Source organism: Rana temporaria, chromosome 1 (genome assembly GCF_905171775.1).
Source record: "Rana temporaria chromosome 1, aRanTem1.1, whole genome shotgun sequence".
In the NCBI taxonomy this organism is placed as follows: Eukaryota; Metazoa; Chordata; class Amphibia; order Anura; family Ranidae; genus Rana; species Rana temporaria.
The window spans coordinates 82,941,311-82,965,265 of NC_053489.1; positions in this window are offsets into that span (position 1 = coordinate 82,941,311).

Genomic DNA, 23,955 nt, shown 5'->3' on the forward strand with positions numbered 1-23,955 from the left:
CTTTACAGATAAAGCTCCAAATATTTTAAATGTTACTTTTCTATTTACTTTTTGAATACAATGTCTATTGATGACTACAATCTGTTAAACTGAACTGCAAAGGAGATAAAAAATAACATTTAACACAGTTAAATATTCATTTAAAACAGTTTATTGTATTTTAAATTGGAACTAAAGTCTGAGGCCTCGTACAAACGACCGAGGAACTCGTCGTAAATGGAACATCGTTTTTCTCGACGAGTTCCTTCTCAGGCTTGTTGAGAATCTTAAAAGAATGTGCGGCGCCAAGAAAAACAAATATGCCCTGTTGGGCAATATCTTATATGGTGAGTGAAAAAATTCAGCAACTATAATCAATGTGGGTGACTAATAAGATGCACGGGAAGTAACAAGTATATCCCCCTAGACCTGGATGGTCAGTAGGATAGGCTCTCCCCAAAACAATAATTCATGTGAATTTCTAGGTGCAACAACCTAAAAGTCCCAAACCAGCTGGGATGGTATCACAAAATATGCACATGTGTATTAAACAAACCAACGTGATATACATAAAGTGCAATTCATATAGTGAATGAATTTCTATATGATAAATGTCATGGAGTATATAGTCCCATTTCATACACAGAGGTATTGATGTTCTTATAGATACAAGATCCAAAAAGAACGCTATTCTTCTGATCAGTGGTATCTCGTCCCCAAGAAAGTAATCTTTAGTAGGAGTAAATTTCCCTTACCAGATGTTGTAGACCCACATCTCACCATACGGTGGGGGGTCCTCAGGGCTTGTGTAGGCCGATTGCCTTACCAGGGTAACCTTCCGGACGCTCCTGATGGTATTTCCAGTGGGGCCTTTCTACAGCGATCAGACCAGGAACCAGGAACATGTGATGGCGATGATCTTGGTGGCAAGTAAAATTCTCAGGGGATCCAACATATAAGTATAAAGGAGAAAGAACACCTTTTCTCATCAGCAGTATATAGCAGTCTTGTGTCCAGCTAAGGCTTATATACCTGCTGATGAGAAAAGGTGTTCTTTCTCCTTTATACTTATATGTTGGTTCCCCTGAGAATTTTACTTGCCACCAAGATCATCACCATCACATGTTCCTGGTTCCTGGTCTGATCGCTGTAGGAAGGCCCCACTGGAAATACCATCAGGAGCGTCCGGAAGGTTACCCTGGTAAGGCAATCGGCCTACACAAGCCCTGAGGACCCCCCACCGTATGGTGAGATGTGGGTCTACAACATCTGGTAAGGGAAATTTACTCCTACTAAAGATTACTTTCTTGGGGATGAGATACCACTGATCAGAAGAATAGCGTTCTTTTTGGATCTTGTATCTATAAGAACATCAATACCTCTGTGTATGAAATGGGACTATATACTCCATGACATTTATCATATTGAAATTCATTCACTATATGAATTGCACTTTATGTATATCACGTTGGTTTGTTTAATACACATGTGCATATTTTGTAATACCATCCCAGCTGGTTTGGGACTTTTAGGTTGTTGCACCTAGAAATTCACATGAATTATTGTTTTGGGGAGAGCCTATCCTACTGACCATCCAGGTCTAGGGGGATATACTTGTTACTTCCCGTGCATCTTATTAGTCACCCACATTGATTATAGTTGCTCAATTTTTTCACTCACCATATAAGATATTGCCCAACAGGGCATATTTGTTTTTATTGGCGCCGCACTTTTTTATATCTATTTTTACATTTTTTCATGTTGTGCTGGCAGCCTTACACTTTGGATTTTCACGTTATCATCACTTTGTATTATAGCGCAGTATAATTTATTTGTATTTTGTCGAGAATCTTGACAAGCTTTCTTTGCGTACACACTGTCAAGACCAAATCTCGTCGTTCTCAAACGCGGTGACGTTCAACACGTACCAAAGCACTATAAAGTGGAATTTTGATTCCACTGGCACAACCCTTGGGGGTGCATTTACTAATCTCATGTTACTGCATGTTAAGTAAAAGTGTGGTAATAGACGATACGCGCTTTTCAGTCTGTTACAGCGTGACAAATGTGCTATCTCCATTACGAACGCTACTTTTACCGAAGGTGCACTCCCAACTTTATTCTGAGCATGCACGGGTTTCTAAGCATACACACGAACGTGTTTCTCGTCGAAAACCAGCCCCGAGTGAGTAGGCAGGCTTTTATTGCAGAAGGGCATCTTAGAGAGTCCCATTCCCTCAGACACAGCACATTAAGGTAAAGAGCCCATTAATGTAGGATCTTTACCATATGTCTAATCACAGCTGATCACAGAGCAAACAGGAAATGACGGTTAAGCCTCGTACACACGCACGGTTTTCTCGGCCAGAAACAGCAAGAAAACTGCTGGCAAACCGAGCGTGTGTACGAGGCTTTGAGGATTCTCGTTGAGAAAACTGCCCAGAATCTAGACGAGAAAAATAGAGAACCTGCTCTCTGTTTTCTCGTCGTGATTCTCGGCAGTGTTTTCCTGCCGAGAAACCTGAGCGTGTGTATACTTACCTGTCTCCATGGAAACCCGCGCATGCTCGAAATGACTTTGACGCATGCGCGGTAGCTTCCAAGGCATAGGTAGGGTGAAGCAAGATGGCAGTGACGGCATCAAATGTGATTAGCGCATGCTCGCCGTAGTCGATGACGTCACCACATTCGTGCCATTGAAAAGAACAGCAGTTCTTTTGAATCGTACGTGTGTACACTTGGCCAGCAAGAAAGTCTTGCCAGGAATCTCGTCAGGAAAAACAACGTTTTTTTCTTGACGAGAATCCCGGCCGTGTGTACAGGTTTTTTTTCGCCATTTCTCCCCTCACTCTGACAGCGCACGAAGAGAGGAGAGCCAGTAAGTGGCATTCCTCAGCGGAGAGATCAGTGTCCATCAGTCATGCCTGTCAGTGCCCATCTGTGCTGCTTTTCAGTGCCCATCAGTCATGCCTGTTAGTGCCCCTCAGTGCCTCATCAGTGCCCATCAGTGCCTCCTATCAGTGCCCATCTGTGCTGCATATCAGTGCCTCCTCATCAGTGCCCATCAGTACCACCACATCTGTGCCTTTCAGTGTAGCCTCATCAGTACCCATCAGTGTAGATTATCAGTGCCGGTCAGTGCAGTCTGATCAGCATGCACCAGTGAAGGAAAAAAATTACTTACTTGCAAAATTTTATAACAGAAGCAAAGATAACCTTTTTTTTTAATAAAATGTCGGTCTTCTTTCGTTTGTTTAGAAAAAAAAAACAATGGTTATTAAATGCTATTGAAAGAAAGCTCTATCTGTCTTGAAAAAAATAAAAAATATATAAAAATGTAATTTGGGTACAGCATTGCATGACCATGCAATTTTCATTCAAAGTGCGACAGCACGGACATTGGCCTGAGCAGGAAGGGGGTGAAAGTGACCTGTAGGCAGTGGTGAAAGTATCATCATTTGCAGGAAATATTAGAGAAACAGGAGAAGTCTCTGTGTGCAAGGGATAAGCCTGAAATGTAATATTGTATGCCGTGATCTTTGGGCCCTCAGACAGCACTACATTAAATACTTCCAGACCAGCCGTCGCAGTTGTACTGCGGCAGGTTGGTTCCCCTGCGCGAACCACCGTCATTAAGCTTAAACACCACTTTAAGATGACCACCGCAGTGAGGCAGCAGAGCCGATGCACTGGCCACCCACGATCGTTCCACATAGAGAAAAAATGGGAATCTGTCAATGTAAACAGACAGTTTCCCGTACTGTCATGGGAGTACAGAGAGATATGCTGCTCCTAGTGATCAGGAAATGTGATCTCTCTCCTCCTCCAGGCAGTACACTCCCCCCACAGTTAGAAACAACACTTAACCCCTTAATCATCCCCTAGTGTTAACCTCTTCCGTGCCAGTGACATTTATACAGTAATCGGTGGCAATTCTTAGCACTGATTGCTGTATGAATGTCAGTGGTCCCAAAAAAGTGTTAAAAGTGTCCGATTTGTGTGACACAATGTTGCTAGTGCTGCTAAAAATTCCCGATCGCCACCATTACTATTAAAAAAAAAAAATAATAATAATAATAAAAGTGTCATAAATCTATCCCCCATTTTGTAGATGCTAAAACTTTTGCGCAAACCAATCAATATACGCTTATTGCGATTTTTTTACCAAAAATATGTAGAAGAATACATATTGGATTAAAACAAGAATTTGTTTTTGTTTAAAGCGCAAAAAAAAAAAAAGCTTGATTTGTGGGGAAGAAAAAGGACATAAATGTTGTTTAGGTACAGCGTCGCATGACAGAGCAATTGTCAGTTAAAGTGATGCAGTGCCGCCTCACAAATAATAGCCTGGTCAGGTAGGGGGCAAATCCTTCTGGTCCTTAAAGCGGGAGTTCACCCAAAAATCAACTTTCTGCAGTTAGATCCAGCATACTGCTGACATTTGCAGTATGCTGGTCTTTTTTATCCTATTTTGGTACTTATCGTTATAGCAGTATGTCTTCTATGGCTCCGAGCGGGGAATCCTTCGGGGAATGGGCGTTCCCGAAGGCAAGCAAGTTGATTGACGGCCTTCGATAGCGTGTGACGGCTTCCGAAAACAGCCGAGGTGACACTTGGCTGTTTACGGCGCCTGCGCCTGCCGTGTAGAGCTGACTGCGCAGGCGCCATAAATTGCCGAGCGTCACACGTGTATCTTCGGAAGCCGTGACGCGCTATCGAAGGCTGTCAATCAACTTGCTTGTCTTGAAGGGAACACCTATACCAGGAAGTAATCCCCGCTCGGAGGCATAGAAGAATTGTGGATATGCCATGATCAGGGGTTAGGCTCAAAGACCAGTTGCTATAGCAGTAGCGGAACTACCACTGACCAGCAGCATAGGTACACAGGAAGGCACCCTGGTAAATGGCGCGGGCTCATCTGAGGTACTAACCAGTGTTTACCAGAGCTCCTGATAGTGGGAAGGGATTTTGCTGCGTGTTAGTACCAAGTCAGGGCCCTCAGAATTGCCCCACCAGGAGGTGAGAAAGCCGGGGGCCAGTAGCAGATAAGGAGGTAGGGATCCAACAGAAGCATAGTAAGTAAACAATCCAAAAGAACAGTAATGAGTAGTTGTAAGTTGGGATCAGGCAGAAGCATAGTCAAGCAACAAGCCAAGGCTCGAAAACAAGTGGTAGCAAAATATGGATGGCAGCAGGAGAAAGATGCTGGCTGGAGAGAGCACAATCATCCGGCAATCAGGAAGTGCAGAGACATGGCCTAAATCAGGAAGTTCATTGGAGGAGCAAAGAGTTTAGGGTTCAAGACAAACAAGGTTCAAGACAGGATCATTCAAGGAATTTTCCCGACAACTGTCCAGCATTCCATGTGGCTCAGCAAGAAGAGACATTGCCTGACACAGTAGTTCAAATCCAGGCCCTTACAGGATAATAGGCTAGATCAAGCTGGCTAGGGTCAGACTGTGGCTTCTGCTATTTAGTATTAGGTTGCTTGAGGTGAGGTCATGTTAGAGGTGGCTTGTAGTATATTCTGATACATGGATGTGGCTGGGAGACATATGCTGAACCTAGCCTACTAGCCACATAGTTTGGGATCCTGCCACTGGATAAACTTGTATTGGTCCTGCACATCAGCACACTGCTGAAAACAGCAAAATAAAGTTTAGTAACAGGGTATAAGATGTTGTTTAGCAATACACAATAATGGTCTTTTATGCTGTTTAATAAAAATATGTTTTGGAGAACAAACACAATACCAGATGTCGAAATATAATAAACCAATCAGACAAGGAGCATTAGTGTAGCTATTTTTAAACCTAATTTCCACCGAGATTTTTTTTTTTTTTTTTTTTTTTAAGAAACACACTTGCCTGTAATAAAAGAGTAATCATAACCTGTCAGTTTACTGAGCTGGTTGAGTTCCAAGGCAGCCAAGACAAAGTCTTCAGTCTCTACAGGGATGAACGCCGCACACTGATGTGGACACAGGGATATTAGTCACAGGCTATTTTTGAAGCTCCCCCCTGCCCAGCAGAGTATTATTCAAGCCATTACAGAATGAGATGTTAGCCCTCATTTCCATTTTCAGGCTTTATAGACCATTTAACTGCAGCTCTGAAATCATTTAAAAGGTAATTGAGTTTACAGCAGAGAAAAAATAGGAATCCTCCTAAATTGTTTCTTTATAATGACTAGTGTCAAGTCAGAACAGCGTGAGACGAAATTGGAAGAGTGAAATGAAGGTGAATGATTGATATTTCTAGACAGTTGCGTTGATCACTTCTGCCTTAACAGTCCTCAAGGTGGGACTCAAGTGGATGAGGTCACGATAGAAAACAAGATGAAAAGCTTTTATTTAAAGTATCATTAGTCCTAAATCAAATCTCAAAACTCTATTAAAGGTCAAGTTCATCAAAAATGTGTATTTAATGTGTAGACATTGATGGGTTGACTTTAAAGCGGAGGTTCACCCAAAAATCAACTTTCTGTCACTAAATCCAGCATACTGCTGACATCTGCAGTATGCTGGATTTTTCTTTTTGTACTTATCGTTTTAGCTGTCTTTCTTCTCCGGCTCCGAGCGGGGAATCCTTCGGGGAGTAGGCATTCCTAAATCAAGCGCAGTTGATTGATGGGCTTGGATAGCGCGTCACGACATCCGGAAATAGCTGACGTGACTCTCGGCTGCTTACGGCGCTATACGGCGCCTGCGCCTGCCGTGTAGAGCTGACTGCGCAGGCGCCGTAAATTTCCGAGAGTCACGTCGGCTATTTTCGAAAGGTGTGACGCGCTATCCAAGCCCGTCAATCAACTGCGCTTGATTTAGGAACGCCTATACCCGGAAGGATACGCCGCTCGGTGCCAGAGAAGAAAGACCGTTAAAATGATAAGTACAAAAAAAAATCCAGCATACTGCAGATGTCAGCAGTATGCTGGATCTAGTGACAGAAAGTTGATTTTTGGGTGAACCCCCGCTTTAAGCACAATATGGTATGTCCAAAATGTCTTGCTTTGCCTCAAGATTGGATACAGTGGTGAGGGGTTATAACCCTTTGTCAGGTTTTATTGTTGTCTGTGTCCCCACTTAGAAGATTCACCCAATTTAATTGTCCTGGTGACCATGTCACTGCAACTAAAAATCCAAATCTAGACACCCTGCCTTAAGCAGGAGGGTCTCCTTGAATGTAGTACCGTTTGTATACAGCTAAAGCCTAATTGCGCTTAGCCCTACAATAGCCACTTGTGTTCTGCCTCAACTTTCACCCCCTTCCTGCCCAGGCCGATTTTCTCTAATGCCGCGAACACACGATCGATCCACCTGATGAGAACAGTCTGATGGACCGTTTTCATCGGTTAACCGATGAAGCTGACTGATGGGCAGTTGTGCCTACACACCATCGGTCAAAAAAACGATCGTGTCAGAACGCGGTGACGTAAAACACAACTACTTGCTGAAAAAAACGAAGTTCAATGCTTCCAAGCATGCGTCGACTTGATTCTGAGCATGCATGGATTTTTAACCGTGCCTACAAACGATCCTTTTTTTACTATCGGTTAGGTATCCATCGGTTAAATTTAAAACAAGATTGCTTTTTTTTAACCTATGGATAAATAACCGATGGGACCCACACACGATCGGTTTGGTCCAATGAAAACGGTCCATCAGACCGTTCTCATCGGTTTGACCGATCGTGTGTACGCGGCATTACACTTTGAATGACAATTACTCAGTTATGCAGTACAGTACCCATATATATTTTTTATAATTTTTTCACACAAATAGCGCTTTCTTTGTATGGTATTCAACCCCTTCAATACAGGGCTTTTATACCCACCTCCATACCGGGCCTTTTCTGGCACTTTTCTCCTACATGTACAAATCATCATTCTTTTGCTAGAAAATTACTCAGAACCCCCAAACATTATATATGGTTTTTTAGCAGACACCTTAGTGAATAAAATGGCGGTCATTGCAACTTTATATCTTGCACGGTATTTGCGCAATATTATTTCAAACACCTTTTTTTGTTGGAAAAAAAATTGTTTCATGAATAGAAAAATAACAAAACAGTAAAGTTAGCCCAATTGTTTTGTAAAATATGAAATATGATGTTATGCCGAGTAAATAGATACCTAACATGTCACGCTTTAAAATTGCGCACACTCATGGAATGGCGCCAAACTTCGTTACTTAAAAATCTCCATAGGCGACGCTTTCAAAATTTATTACAGGTTACCAGCTTAGAGTTACAGAGGAGGTCTAGTGCTAGAATTGTTGCACACGATCGAATGCATGCGGCGGTACCTTACATATGTGGTTTGAACAGCGTTTACATACGTGGGCGGGACGTTCGCTTCTGAGAGTGAGCTACCGGCGACAGGGGAATTTAAAAAATATATATACATTTTATTTTACTTTATTTATTTTTACACTTTTTTTACATTTTATTTTTTTATCACTTTTATTCCACTTACAAGGAATATAAACATCCCTTGTGTAGCACCTGTGTACTTTCAGGTACTGGTGCTATTCTAAATTTAAGGGGGATGAGAGAGTTAGTTAGCTCTCATCCAGTTGATTTGTTCAAATTGGGTCTCTGCTTTAGCTGGGCTGTACTGTGGGCTCATTCTGTTGTTGCTGGGGTGCTATACCACCCCGGAGCGACAGGTGGCACCAGTGAAGTCCAGGCTAGGGTGCCTCTTGCCAGCAGCCAATCAGGAGGGAGTTTCCCTTGCGGGGCATGCTGGGAGAGGGTACTTCTGGAGCAGACGCCATGAGGCGGGGTTCTTGTTCCTGGTGTGGCGCCCACCTTCAGGGTGACCACACATCACAGACCCCGGCGAGATGGCCTACCAGGCCGGGGTGCGCGTGCCACGCGGTGTTCCTGGTTCCAGGACCATGTTGGCCCGGAGCAATTGAAGCTGTGGCTACACTAAAATTAGTGGGGAATGAGAGGCTTAAATCACTCCCATTCACGAATTGTGGAATTTAGGCTGCTGCCAATTCCGGAATTGTCCTGTAGGTCAGTCTGTGCGCAGGGGGTGCGTTGACACCCCTGGGCGGCAGTTGGCACTAGAGGGGTTCTGGGGAATCCACCCTTTTTTTTCAGCAGCCAATCGGGAGGGTTTTTCCCTCGTTGGGCATGCTGGGAAGGGGGGTATATCTGGCGAGGCCATTTTTTGGCGGTTCGTTCTTGAGGCAGGGTTCACGTTCCAGGTGCGGTACCCACCTTCAGGGTTGTTTCCCTCAAAGTTCCGAGTGATACCCTGGCTGCCAGGTCGGTGTGAGAGGCCTGTCCAGGTACACTATACCCACTCCGGCTGGAGTGGCGACGAAAGTAAAGTATCGTTGGAAGAAGGACTGCTTCCGTACTGTTAGGCCTGAATCTGCTATTTCTCCTCCTCATACATCTTTACTATCTACCTCAAGTTTTACTGTTTACCATGTTGGGTAGAATAAAAGCACAAGAAAAGACACCTGCTGTGTGGACATTCCATTGCTTGGCTTTCATCAACTACCCTAGACGGCGAAGTCACAGAGGTAACAGGCCATCAATCTCCTTCAGGCTCTGCTTCCCAGATACAAAACTTCCCATAGCTTTTATGTCTGTTGGACAGGTGCAGCGGCAGGAGGAGACTCCAGCCTCCGTGTTCATGGCACAGATTCTTGTACCTGCTTACAACAACAGGCAAGCAGGGAAAAAGAGAGAAAGGAGCAAAGCACATGTAGTGCCTCCTAGGAGTCAATTAGCCAGTTCCCATACTGTGCTACACAGGTTGTGCTACCTCTTCCTTTTAACTTGGGCACTCATCACCAATCTGTGACCTCTGGGACCAGGTTGTGAACATCCATGTAGCCCATAACAGCAACAACCTTACAGTCCCATGGGTGCTTTACATGGTTCTCCTGTATTTGTATAGAGAATTAACATACACAACACTTCCATGAGCCAGTTTTTGTCTCTTACAATCTTGGAAAGCAGTGGAATCATCCACACTCTTTATGACATCCTGAGGGTCACAGGAAAAGACACCAGTACACCTGCCGTCACTGTTCACATGACCCCCTAAGGCCCCATGCACACGAGAAGCAAATGCAAACACATGTAAACTCAAGTTTTCAAAGGCAAAAACCGGCGTTTAAAACGCCTGTTTTTGCCGCGTTTAGCGGCGTTTTACCGCGTTTGCGGCTATCAGCGCTCATAACAAAGACATTGTAGACCCTCCCAAAGCTTTGAAACGCAAAAACGTTTGCGTCTGAACCCAAAATTTTGCGTCTGAAAAAACGAGCCTAAACCCAACTGCTTTAAAACGCAAAAAAAACGTGAATGTGTGCATGGACACATAGGATAACATTAAATGTGTTCAGGGGAAGTTGAAAAAAATGCCCGAATGCCTCTGAACTCGAGTTTACCAGCGCCTCGTGTGCATGGGGCCTAAGAGTATATACAAAGTAGACTTTTCACCCCATGCACTGCATATCAAGTTGGGAAACTTGCTTTTCTGCTACGTTACTGAATGGTTGAATTTACTCTTGGACTTAAAATTAAGTGAATAAAGTGAATTCACTCCTGGACTTCCAGGACTAAATAGAATGCTACTTTGAAAAGGCTTCAAAAGCTGTAATGTTTGGGTGTGTTTCATTCTTAATAATAATAAAAAAATAATATATATATATATATATATATATATATACACACACAGTATATATATATATATATATATATATATATATATATTAGAGAGAGAGAGATAGATGGTCCCTTGGCTGGGACAAAGTCCCTCTGGTCCTCGTAAATACAGATATAAAAATGCACTATTTAATCATCAAAATTTTTTGACAGTGCTTAACCTTACATCCAGTATCCAAGTTGTTGCATTTTTACAGTATAAAGGAATATAGTTGTAAAAAAAAAGCACTTGTGGGTTTAACTGATTGTTTTTTGCGCATTAAAGTGGTTAATGTATGATTAAGGACAAAGTTTATTTTTTTGTATCTTTATGCATTCTATGCATGAAGATAAAAAGCCTTCTGTGTGCAGCAGCCCCCTCTCAGCACCTTTAATACTAACCTGAGCCCCCTCTAAGTCGATGATGTTGAAGGATTGTCTCAGATGAAGAGGGACCCAAGAAGAGGAGGATCAGGACTGCCCAGTGCAAATCCACTACACAGAGGAGGTAAGTATAACATGTTTGTTATTATTTTTAACTAAAAGAAAAACAGGACTTTACCATCACTTTAATTCTCAGAATAATGGGGGTGTGGAAGGATTTGCCTACATACTTTTAGTTAATAGGTGTGCCTTTTTCCCACATCAGAAATTTGGGAGGTATGGCTAAATGTAAAAGTTATTTACAAGAAACGTTCTCCTAAATGTACGTGTTATTTTAAAAAGAAACATTAATAAAAAGTCCTGTTCTTGTCTGCTTACTGACTGCAATGTGATGATTGGGTCATCACTATCATTGACAGCTTTTATATACAGAAGTGAGGGGAAGCAGAGGCTTTTGTGATTTTAATGATGTGGGTATCCTAGACGATCACCGAGTCATCATAAGTCAGTTCAGTAATGCCTGTAGCTTTTGTACTCAATTATAATATATATATATATATATATATATATATATATATATATATATATATATATATATATATATATATATATATATATATATATATACACCTCTTTAAAAAAATAATGCCTTCTATATATAGAATAGAAGTAATGATAGGAAGAAGAAACAATTTTATAATAAAGAAGATTCCCCTGGGTGGGGAAACGGGGCGTGGTCTAAACTAACGTGGCCTAAACTAACAAATGCAGCGTGTCACTTGTCACCACAGATGCAGCACTCACTTGTCACCACAGATGCAGCTTGTCACTTGTTGCCACCCACAGATGCAGCTTGTCACTTTGTCCCCACAGATGCAGCTCACTTGTCACCATAGATGCAGCTTGTCAACACAGATACAGCCTGTCACTTGTCACCACAGATGCAGCTTGTCACTTGTCACCACAGATACAGCTTGTCACTTGTCACCACAGATACAGCTTGTCACTTGTTGCCACGGATGCAGCACACTTGTCACTTGTCACCACAGATGCAGATTGTCACTTGTTGCCACAGATACAGCTAATCACTTGTCACCACAGATGCAGCTTGTCACCACAGATTCAGCTTGTCACTTGTCCCCACAGATGCAGCTTGTCACGTGTTGCCACAGATGCAGCACACTTGTCACCACAGATACAGCTAGTCACTTGTCACCACAGATACAGCTTGTCACCTTGTCACCACAGATGCAGCTCACTTGTCACCACAGATACAGATTGTCACTTGTCACCACAGATACAGCTAGTCACTTGTTGCTACAGATGCAGCACACTTGTCACCACAGATACAGCTAGTCACTTGTCACCACATATACAGCATGTCACTCGTCACCACAGATGCAGCTTGTCACCACAGATACAGCTTGTCACTTGTCGCCACAGATGCAGCTTGTCATTTGTCACCACAATTGCAGCACACTTGTCACCACAGATACAGCTAGTCACTTGTCACCACATATACAGCATGTCACTCGTCACCACAGATGCAGCTTGTCGCCACAGATACAGCTTGTCACTTGTCGCCACAGATGCAGCTTGTCATTTGTCACCACAATTGCAGAACACTTGTCACCACAGATACAGCTTGTCACCACAGATACAGCTTGTCACTTGTCACCACAGATGCAGCGCACTTGTCACCACAGATACAGCTTGTCACCACAGATACAGCTTGTCACTTGTCGCCACAAATGCAGCTTGTCATTTGTCACCACAATTGCAGAACACTTGTCACCACAGATACAGCTTGTCACCACAGATACAGCTTGTCACCACAGATACAGCTTGTCACTTGTCGCCACAGATGCAGCTTGTCATTTGTCACCACAATTGCAGAACACTTGTCACCACAGATACAGCTTGTCACCACAGATACAGCTTGTCACCACAGATACAGCTTGTCACTTGTCACCACAGATGCAGCACACTTGTCACCACAGATACAGCTTAGGTGTTAGGGTTAAACAAGATAGCTACAGTCCTCACACAATCTGCACCACTTCTCCTGGGAATTCAGTTCTGCTCAGGGCTCTTTAGTTCAGCTCAGTATAGGATTGCATCTTTGCAGCTCTGGGATGTCCTGTTCCCATACCCCAGACTAACTGGGCCCCACTCACAGCGGGCATTTAACTCTATCCATTACATCACCACAGGAGGAATTTCTTTAAAAGGGGAGCTAACACATGCTTATATTTTTACCCGTGCCATGCCATTATGGCATGGGAGCCATCTAATGGCAGATAAGTTACCTGCACTTGTATATAAGGTTGAGCTCGAACGTAAGCCTGCTTACATATTGGTTGTGTATAGTGAGTGGACGTAGATAGATTGAGCTAGAATAGGCAGGCAGGTTAGTTTGTGGCATGCAGACAGTGTAGTTAATATACACAGTCTAGTATAATATATATATATATACTGCATTAAGTGTAGACTAGATATTCAGTGTAAACTCTATATTCAGTAGTATATTATATAATTATAGTATAGTATAGTCGGTAGTATATATAAAACAGTGTGGTTAAGGGGAACCCTGCGCCAAAATAAAATGGCGTGGGGGTCCCCCCAAAATCCATGCCAGGCCTGATATGGATTTTAAAGGGAACCCTGTGCCAAAATAAAAAAAATGATGTGGGACCCCCCCCCCCCCAAATCCATACCAGGCCCTTCAGGTCTGGTATTGATTTTAAGGGGAACCCTGCGCCAAAATAAAAAAAAATGGTGTGGGGGTCCCTCCAAAATCCATGCCAGACCCTTATCCAACCACCAACCTGGCAGGTCAGGATGGGGGGACGAGCAAGCACCCCTCTCCTGAATCATGCCAGGCTGTTTGCCCTCAACATGTTGATGGGGACAAGGGCCTTATCCCCACAACACTTGCCCGGTGGTTGTGGGGGTCTGCAGGTGGGAGGCTTGCCAGAATCTGGGTCCCCAGTTTAGACCCCCTATGTGAATGGGTAGGGGTACAATGTACCCCTACCCATTCACCCAATAAAATTACAAAAAGTAGAAACCACAAAAGACAGTTTTTGACCGTTGCTTTATTAAAAAAGAAAAAAGTGTCCTGCGATGTCTATCCATCTTCAACCACGGTGCTGATAGACCCAAAAACTTGAAATAAAAAAGAAGCTCTACCTCGATGGGAGGCATCCCAATGACTGCTCTCTTTTCGCAGTGACAGCTTTTATTTAGGCAAGGGCAGGGCCACCCGGTAATGTAACTGAGTGATCACGCCCCTTCTGATGTCATGTGCCATCAGAGAGGCGCGGGGTCATCCTGTTAGAGGATGGACGTCGCAGGACACTTATTTTTAAATATAGGAATTGTCAAAAACTGTCTTTTGCGTTTTTTACTTTTTGACACTTTTACAATGTGCCCGATACCCATTCACATGAGGGGGGCAGGATCTGGGGGCCCCCTTGGTAAACCACCGGGCAAGGGTTGGTGGGACAAGGCCCTATTCCCCATCAACATGGAGCAAGCTGCTTTGGGGGGACCTCAAAACACCCTCCCCATGTTGAGGGCATGTGGCCTGGTATGGTTCAGGGGGGGCGTTTGCTCGCCCACCCCATCCTGTCCTCCAGGCTGCATGCTCGGATAATGGTCTTGTATGGATTTTCGGGGGACCCCCACACTGTTTTTTTTTACATTTTGGCATGGAGTTCCCCTTAAAACATTACCAGACCAAAAGGGCCTGGTATGGACTGGGGGGACTGACACCAGTTTAATTTAAATGTTTTTCTTTTGAAATGTCATTTTGCTGCAGGACTGTAAAACTCATCACACAGATGCGCTACTTTACAGGCAGACTAAGGGGACCCACCAAGCACGATATTTAGCCACTTAAGACCAGGACCAAAATGCAGGTAAAGGACCAGGCCCCTTTTTGCAATTCGGCACTGCGTCGCTTTAACGGACAATTGCGCGGTCGTGCGACGTGGCTCCCAAACAAAATTGGCATCATTTTTTTCCCACAAATAGAGCTTTCAGTTTGGGAGTTAACCACAAGGGGGCGCTGAAGCGGTTAAGTGTGACCTCATCTGTGTTTCTAACTGTAGGGGGTGTGGCTGTAGGTGTGACGTCATTGATTGTGGTTCCCTATATTATGGAACACACGATCGATGACGGCGCCACAGTGAACAACGGGGAAGCTGTGTTTACACACAGCTCTCCCCGTTCTTCAGCTCCGGGGACAGATCGCGGGACTCCATCGGTGATCGGGTCCGTGGGTCCCGCGGCCGCGGTCACGGCTGGGCATTTAACAATCACGTACAGGTACGTGATTGTGCCCAGCCGTGCCATTCTGCAGACGTATATCGGCGTTAGGCGGTCCTAAATAGTGTTGAGCAGAATATGCCATATTCGATTTCGCGATATATCTCGAATATATATTCGAATATTCGAGATATATTCGCTAAATTCGAATATTCGTGATATTTTATCGAAATTAATTGAATGCGATTTTTCGCTATTGCGAATGCGAAAATAATTGCGATTTTTTAATAACTGCGGTAGGAGCGCTCTGATTGGCTTAGAATATTCGTGATATTTTATCGAAATATCGCAACATGCGAATGCGATATTTATTGCGCAATTTCGAGATATGCTGGAGGAGCGCTCTGATTGGCTCAGAATATTCGTGATATTTTATCGAAATATCGCAACATGCGAATGCGATATTTATTGCGCAATTTCGAGATATGCTGGAGGAGCGCTCTGATTGGCTCAGAATATTCGTGATATTTTATCGAAATATCGCAACATGCGATTGCGATATTTATTGCGCAATTTCGAGATATGCTGGAGGAGCGCTCTGATTGGCTCAGAATATTCCTGATATTTTATCGAAATATCGCAACATGCGAATGCGATATTTATTGCGCAATTTCGAGATATGCTGGAGGAGCGCTCTGATTGGCTCAGAATATTCCTGATATTTTATCGAAATATCGCAACATGCGAATGCGAAATTTATTGCAGATATTTCGAAAACTGCTGTAGCAGCACTCTGAAATCGAATATGTATGATATTTTAACCAAAATACATATTGCGATTGCGATTTTTCGATCGCGCATGCGCAATTGCGCGAACAACACGCGACCATTTCCTGGAGCCTTGCCAGTTTCCCAATATTACAGCAACATGGTGGGAAGCAATTTCTCAAAGTCTGAGGAAAAGTTGCTGATTTGTGTAAGTATTTTGACCACTGTTATTTCATCATCTTCAACTGCATTTAAGTCTAGTTTAAAAGTTAGTATATATGATCAGATATTAGTATTTAACCAAAAATGTGTCTCCTGCTTTTACAAAACTACAAGTCCCAGCATGCCTGGACAGCTGCAGACACCCTGGTTGGCAAATGTGTATTTAGGCACTTTTCCTTGTTATTTAGCATAATGAATTTAAAATTTTTTTGGACATAGGACGTATGCGAACGTCCTGACTTCAGTGTCCTCAAGGCCCAAGGACGTTCGAATACATATTGCCCTTTAGATGTTGCAGAACTACAACTTCCAGCATGCCTGGGAATGCTGGCACTTCTAGTATTGTAAGTTCTGCAGGCCCACATTTTTCAGGCCTTTATGCACGGGTCTCTAAACTGTGGCACCCTAGATGCAGCAAAAGTAAAATTCTTAGCATGCACTGACAGACCGTGGCTGATGGGAGTAGTAGTTTTGCAACAGCTGGAGGTGGACTGGTCTTGAAACCCAGAGTTAGGTAACAAACCCGTAGTGTTTTGCAACCATTCTGCCTCCAGCTGGTTATTTTCTGTTGAAAAGCCTGTGGCGTGCAAAACACAACCCAAAAACTCCACCCGGTGCAAGGAAAAATTTGCACACACCTAAAGAGTGACATCACAAAAAACTGCGACGGTTGCATACGTCAGTGGTCCTCCGAAAAGGTCCCGTCTCTGACCCCCCGGGGCGTTAGGCTCCTGACAGGGAAAAGAGTTACTGTGGTCCATACAGCCGAAGCCATATGGACCCATCTCGGTCCAAGCAGCGCAATCAACACGCGAACAACACGCGACCATTTCCTGGACCCTTGCCAGTTTCCAACTTTATGATCGCAACGCAATCGCAGAGCAAGATGGTTGGAAGTAATTTCACTGTATCTGAGGAAAAGTTGCTGATTTGTGTAAGTATTTTGACCACTGTTATTTCATTATCTTCAACTGCATTTTAGTCTAGTTTAAAAGTTAGTATATATTCATAATTATGCAAATGATAATGGCTGCTATATTTATGTAAAAAAGGTGGCGACGGAAATGGCAGTATATAAAATCTGTCATGTTACCCCTGTCATTGATTAATAAGGCGAGAATGCTTCCAATTGTTGAATAGCATACATTTATGTCATATATCCATAAGGCTGTCAACAAAAGTATTACAATATACTTTGTTCTTCATCTTGCAGAAGTTCCTGGAAACAGGATACGATGAGCTGCGGAGGCAGCAAGAAAAACAGGGAGTTATAAGCTCCCTGATTGAGGAACTAGGCGAAGAACACACTCGCATGGCGATCCTCAAAAAGTGGTCCGACCTGAAGAGGCGCCAGATGAACCGGGTCAGGCGTATCCGGAATAAATATCATCCTGGTAAGTTATTGGTCACAGTTATGTTTTTTTTTCCCTAAAGTGTATTTTGTGCGTGTACTCGAGAGAGGAGCCGGACTGCAGGAGTTGGGAGTAGGCAGGCCTCCCCCAGAGGTAATCTGCCACCTTTCTCCATGCCCCGGGTGGCAATGGCGGGTGTGAGGGGGTCCTCCCACACAGACCGTCCTACCTGCTCCGCTTCGAAGCCCCACGGGGCAGAGGGACTCCCTATAAGGGAGTGAGAGGATTTGCCCGCTCAACCAGCCCCGTTAGTCCTTCGCCTCTCTTTTTAGAGACCGCATGGTCAGAGTGCGTGCATGTTAACCCAATTGCGAGTGCGTGTGTAAGTGTGGTGGTTTTTGTGGGAGGGAGGTGGGCATACTAAGCGCAGGCTTACCTCGCATAGCACACCCACCGGGGGCCGAGCTGAGACCACCAAACTCAATTCACATGTAGCCGAGAGCGGGATCCGAACCCCTAGCTGCAGAGGTGAATGGCTTGTCAGCGCAGTGGCAATCGCGTTGAGCCAGCCCGGGTCCCTTGGGGACAGTTATGGAAGGTCATATGTAATTAATGTAAGGTCAGATGTTGTTAACCAAGACGCCATGTTGTTGTAACATATATCACCACCAGCCAAGGTATTCATAGTACTGTTGGAAAAAAACATGGGACAGCAGACAGGAACACAGAAGTTATGTGGGAACATACTTTTCCCATTGCTTTGCATGGGACTTTAAACAAAAAGCCCGACCCTCACCAATGGGGTTAGTTAAGGGATAAATTAACGATCCTATACTTTAAGTGGACGTATAGATAACATGTGACCAAGTGTTATCGAAATATCTACAGCTGTTATGAAATAACATGTATTTCCCATAGAGTTGAATGGGACTTTAAAGAAAAACCCTGACCAAGGCAAATGGGGGTGGGTATGGGTTAAACCACCAATCCTATATTTGTGGCTGACATATAAGTAACCTGTGTGCCAAGTTTCATGTAAATATCTTTAGCCGTTTGGACGTGATGGTGGAACATACATACATACATGCACACACACGTTGAGTTTTATATATATAGATTCCCACTAAATTCCTGTGTTAGGCGTGGGGTTGTTATAGTAATCCTGTGTACTCCATCAAGTACTTTTTTTTAACATGAGATCGTCTGAACAAAACAAAGGAGACAAAAACAGCTCATTTTACCATGGTGGCAGCCCAGCTCACGCTCAGTCCCCTGTAGTGCCCACAAGACCCTTTAATATAACATTGTCCCATTGGTTAACTGTCTATATAAATTAATTTGTATTCATATACAATACAGTAGAGTACACAGAATTTGCATACGTCATTAGAAAACATTTTTATAATATATGAACATTGTGTTATTATAGGAGCTCCGCTACCAACTGTGCGCCCCAAGCGCACAAGGCGACAGGCCGCAGAGGAGGAGCAGGAGGAGGATGTGGAAGAGGAGGAGAGGGATGAGGAGGAGCAGCCAGGGCCATCCACATCACCACCCCCAGTTCCTGTGGAGGAGCAAGAGGAGGAGCTGCACCCCCCCCCCGAAACTTCTGGTGGAGTAGTGGGTGACGAGGAAGAGGAGCAGGATGAGACGGTTAATTATACCGTCAATCAGGAGGGTAAATATGTGCACATATATTAATAAAATTTCAACAATAAAATGTAGCTCTAAAAATGGACAGCATTTAAAGCAGGGCTGTGGAGTCGGTAGATAAATTTTTCGACTCCGACTCCTCAGTTTTATGTACTTCAGACTCCGACTCCCCGACTCCCCGACTCCGACTCCTCTGTATTAATATGCGAATGTATTTTATAGATTCCTTGAGGGAAAGAAACGCAAACTACCACAGGACTACTGGCTGGGAAGCCAACAGTCTACTGTATTGCACAGTTTAAGCAAAAGACAAACACAATGAAAACAATCAAGTGACTGGATAGTAGCAGCAGGCTTAAACATCAGGAACATGATCTTTAACAGTTCAAAAATACAGACCACATTATTTGGCTGTTTTAGAACCAAAACAAAGCTTATCTATAATGAACCCAAAAAAAAAAATATGAAAAACCTAGAAATGGTTTATATTAATCTTGAAATGTAGTTCTAGGCTTAGCAAATGCAAATAAATGCAATGTAGAGTTCTAAGGAAGAGAATTGCCTCTGCCAGATCCTCTTTCATAGAGTCTCTTAAGTCAGACTTTATTATTTTTATGGCTGAAAATAATCTTTCGTAACGGTCTTTGAAATCCAAATGTTTTTTTCTTATATCCTAACAGTTCTAAAAAAGCTAGAGGTGAAGCAAGCTGCCATGAAAAACCTCACGAAGAGAGTAATGGCAAATGAGCAGCAGATACTGTTTTTGATGCGCCAAAATCAACAACTGGTGCAACAACTGGCGAAAAACATGGATGAGGTGACAGAGCTTCAGAAGTTAATGTCCTAATTTTTTTTTTTTTTTTTAATAAAAAATGTTATATTTTGCAAAGGTTTCATTTCTTATTGAAATTGTTAGTTTTTTAAACACATCTAACTTCACATCTAACTTCACATCTAACACATCAACATCAACATCAACACATCTAGCTTAATAATAACCGAAAACATTTTATACTATTACTAGCTGAATACCCGGCGTTGCCCGGTCTTCCTATCTTAACCTTTTGGGGAGGAAAATCATAGTAATATAAATATACCCATCTTTTATATAAGGGTGTTGGTAAGGGTTAATTTAACTGTTATATATTTTTATTTGGCATATAAGTAATATGTATAGCGGGTATTATTGAAATATCTCCAGGCGTACAGAAGTTATGTGGGAACATACATTTTCCATTGATTTGCATGGGACTTTAAAGGAAAACCCCGACCCTCACAAATGGGGGTAGTTAAGGGATAAATTAACTATCAGTGGTATCAGTGAACAGCAGTGGTAATAGGAGTATATATAGAGTGGGAATTAACTTTTTACATAGGTGTCTTGACAGAGCAGCAGCAGCAGCAGTAGTAGTAGTAGTAGTAGATACAGAGTCATATCACTTGGGCAGGAGGTGCCATGATGAACAGCAGTGGTAATAGGAGTATATAGAGTGGGAAATTACTTTTGACATAGTTGTCTTGACTGAGCAGCAGCAGCAGCAGCAGCAGCAGTAGTAGTATTAGCAGTAGTAGTTGATACAGAGTCATATCACTTGGGCAGGAGTTGCCATGATGAACAGCAGTAGGAATAAGAGTATATAGAGTGTGAAACAACTGCTGACATAGGTGTATTGACTGGGCGGCAGCAGCAACAGCAGAAGCAGCAGTAGTAGTATTAACAGTAGTAGTTGATACAGAGTCATATCACATGGGCAGGAGTTGCCATGATGTACAGCAGTCTTAATAAGAGTATATAGAGTGTGAAATAACTGCTGACATAGGTGTATTGACTGGGCGGCAGCAGCAGCAGCAGAAGCAGCAGTAGTAGTATTAACAGTAGTAGTTGATACAGAGTCATATCACATGGGCAGGAGTTGCCATGATGTACAGCAGTCTTAATAAGAGTATATAGAGTGTGAAATAACTGCTGACATAGGTGTATTGACTGGGCGGCAGCAGCAGCAGAAGCAGCAGTAGTAGTATTAACAGTAGTAGTTGATACAGAGTCATATCACATGGGCAGGAGTTGCCATGATGTACAGCAGTCTTAATAAGAGTATATAGAGTGTGAAATAACTGCTGACATAGGTGTATTGACTGGGCGGCAGCAGCAGCAGCAGAAGCAGCAGTAGTAGTATTAACAGTAGTAGTTGATACAGAGTCATATCACATGGGCAGGAGTTGCCATGATGTACAGCAGTCTTAATAAGAGTATATAGAGTGTGAAATAACTGCTGACATAGGTGTATTGACTGGGCGGCAGCAGCAGCAGCAGAAGCAGCAGTAGTAGTATTAACAGTAGTAGTTGATACAGAGTCATATCACATGGGCAGGAGTTGCCATGATGTACAGCAGTCTTAATAAGAGTATATAGAGTGTGAAATAACTGCTGACATAGGTGTATTGACTGGGCGGCAGCAGCAGCAGAAGCAGCAGTAGTAGTATTAACAGTAGTAGTTGATACAGAGTCATATCACATGGGCAGGAGTTGCCATGATGTACAGCAGTCTTAATAAGAGTATATAGAGTGTGAAATAACTGCTGACATAGGTGTATTGACTGGGCGGCAGCAGCAGCAGAAGCATCAGTAGTAGTATTAACAGTAGTAGTTGATACAGAGTCATATCACATGGGCAGGAGTTGCCATGATGTACAGCAGTCTTAATAAGAGTATATAGGGTGTGAAATAACTGCTGACATAATTGTCTTGACTGATCCAAAGGAGTCATGGGAGAAAATCATGTGGTCAGATGAGACTATAATATAATTTTTTGATCATAATTTCACTAACCGTGTTCGGAGGAAGAATAATGATGAGTACCATGCCAAGAACGCCATCCCTAATGTGAAGCATGGGGGTGGTAGCATCATGCTTTGGTGGTGTTTTTCTGCACATGGGACAGGGTGACTGCACTGTATTAAGGAGAGGATGACCGGGGCCATGTATTGCAAGATTTTGGGCAACAACCTCCTTCCCTGAGTTAGAGCTTTGAAGATGGGTCGAGGCTGGGTCTTCCAACATGAGAATGACCCAAAGCACACAGCCAGGATAACCAAGGATTGGCTCTGTAAGGAGCATATCAAGGTTCTGGCGTGGCCTAGCCAGTCTCCAGACCTAAACCCAATAGAGAATCTTTGGAGGGAGCTCAAACTCCGTGTTTCTCAGCGATAGCCCAGAAACATGACTGATGTAGAGAAGATCTGTGTGGAGGAGTGGGCCAAAATCCCTCCTCCAGTGTGTGCAAAGCTGGTGTAAAAATAAAAGAAATTTTTGACCGCTGTAATTGCAAAGAAAGCCTACTGTACCAAATATTAACATTGATTTTCTCTGATGTTGAAATAGTTATATTCAGCACTGTAAATACATCAGGTCCGGGGCTTCATCAGGGAATGCATGGCAAGGGACCCTTCAGCGCCCTGAACCGACGACGGGTGCCAGAAAGTCACCGCCGATCCAGGACTCATTCATCTTTATGAATGTGAGTCTGTCCACGGACTCTGTGGACAGACGGGTCCTCTTGTCCGTGACCACCCCACCTGCCGCGCTGAATGTCCGCTCAGATAGTACGCTGGAGGGGGGGCAAGACAATAACTCCAGCGCATACTGAGCGAGCTCGCGGCAGGTGTCCAATCTGGCAACCCAGTACTCCATGGGGTCGTCGGTGCTCATACTGTCAGAAGCACCGACGGACGCCATGTAGTCTGCCACCATGTGGGCCAGCCGCTGGTGGTGACTGCTGCTGCTGCTGCTGGTGGTGGTACTGGGTCGCTCGGTTTGGAAGAACATCCTCATCTCTTCCATTAGGTCCCCTGCTCGGCTGCAGCTGGGTGCAGCCACCTGCTGGGTGAGATGAGGGGGGACAACTGGAGGCCGGGGAGTTGCCTGCTCCAACCGTCTGACAATGGCTGCCTGCAGTTCCTCCATCCGGTGCTGCCTCCGGCTGGCTGGGATGAACTGCTCCAGTTTCCCCTTGCACCTGGGATCCAAAAGGGTGGCCATCCAGAAATCATCCCTCGTCTTGATGGTCTTAACCCGGGGGTCCCTCCTGAGGCATCTGAGCATGTGGGCAGCCATGGGGAAGAGCACAGCCCGCTGTGACTCCTCAATGCTGGCCAGGTGAATGAGGTGCGACTCTTCTTCCCTGAGGCGCTGCTGGTCAAACTCAGACATGCCCAACCCCCGGACTATCGGTGCCCCCAACACCGGCTCTCCCTCCTGACCAGGCCCTGACTCCGGGACGACACCAGCAACCACCTCCTCCTCCTCTTCATCATCATCCTCCTCCTCCTCCTCCTCCTCCTGGTCCTGGCCCTGGTCTCGGTGGAGCATTGCTGACTCCTCCTGCTCCACCAAGGCACTCTCCCCAGCCTCGAGCAGGCGATCTAGTGTCCTCTCCAGCATGAACAGTATTGGCAGCACGCTATTGAGGCCAATTTGCTCACTGCTGACCATCTTGGTCGCCTGCTCGAAGGAGGACAACACTTGGCAGACCTGGTTTATCTGCCCCCACTGCGCACAGGCGATGAAAGGGAGTTGTGGTGAAGCCCTCTGAGTGCCTAGTTCCATCAGGTACTCCCTCACCGCCCTTTGCTGCTCCCACAACCTCTTCAGCATGTGG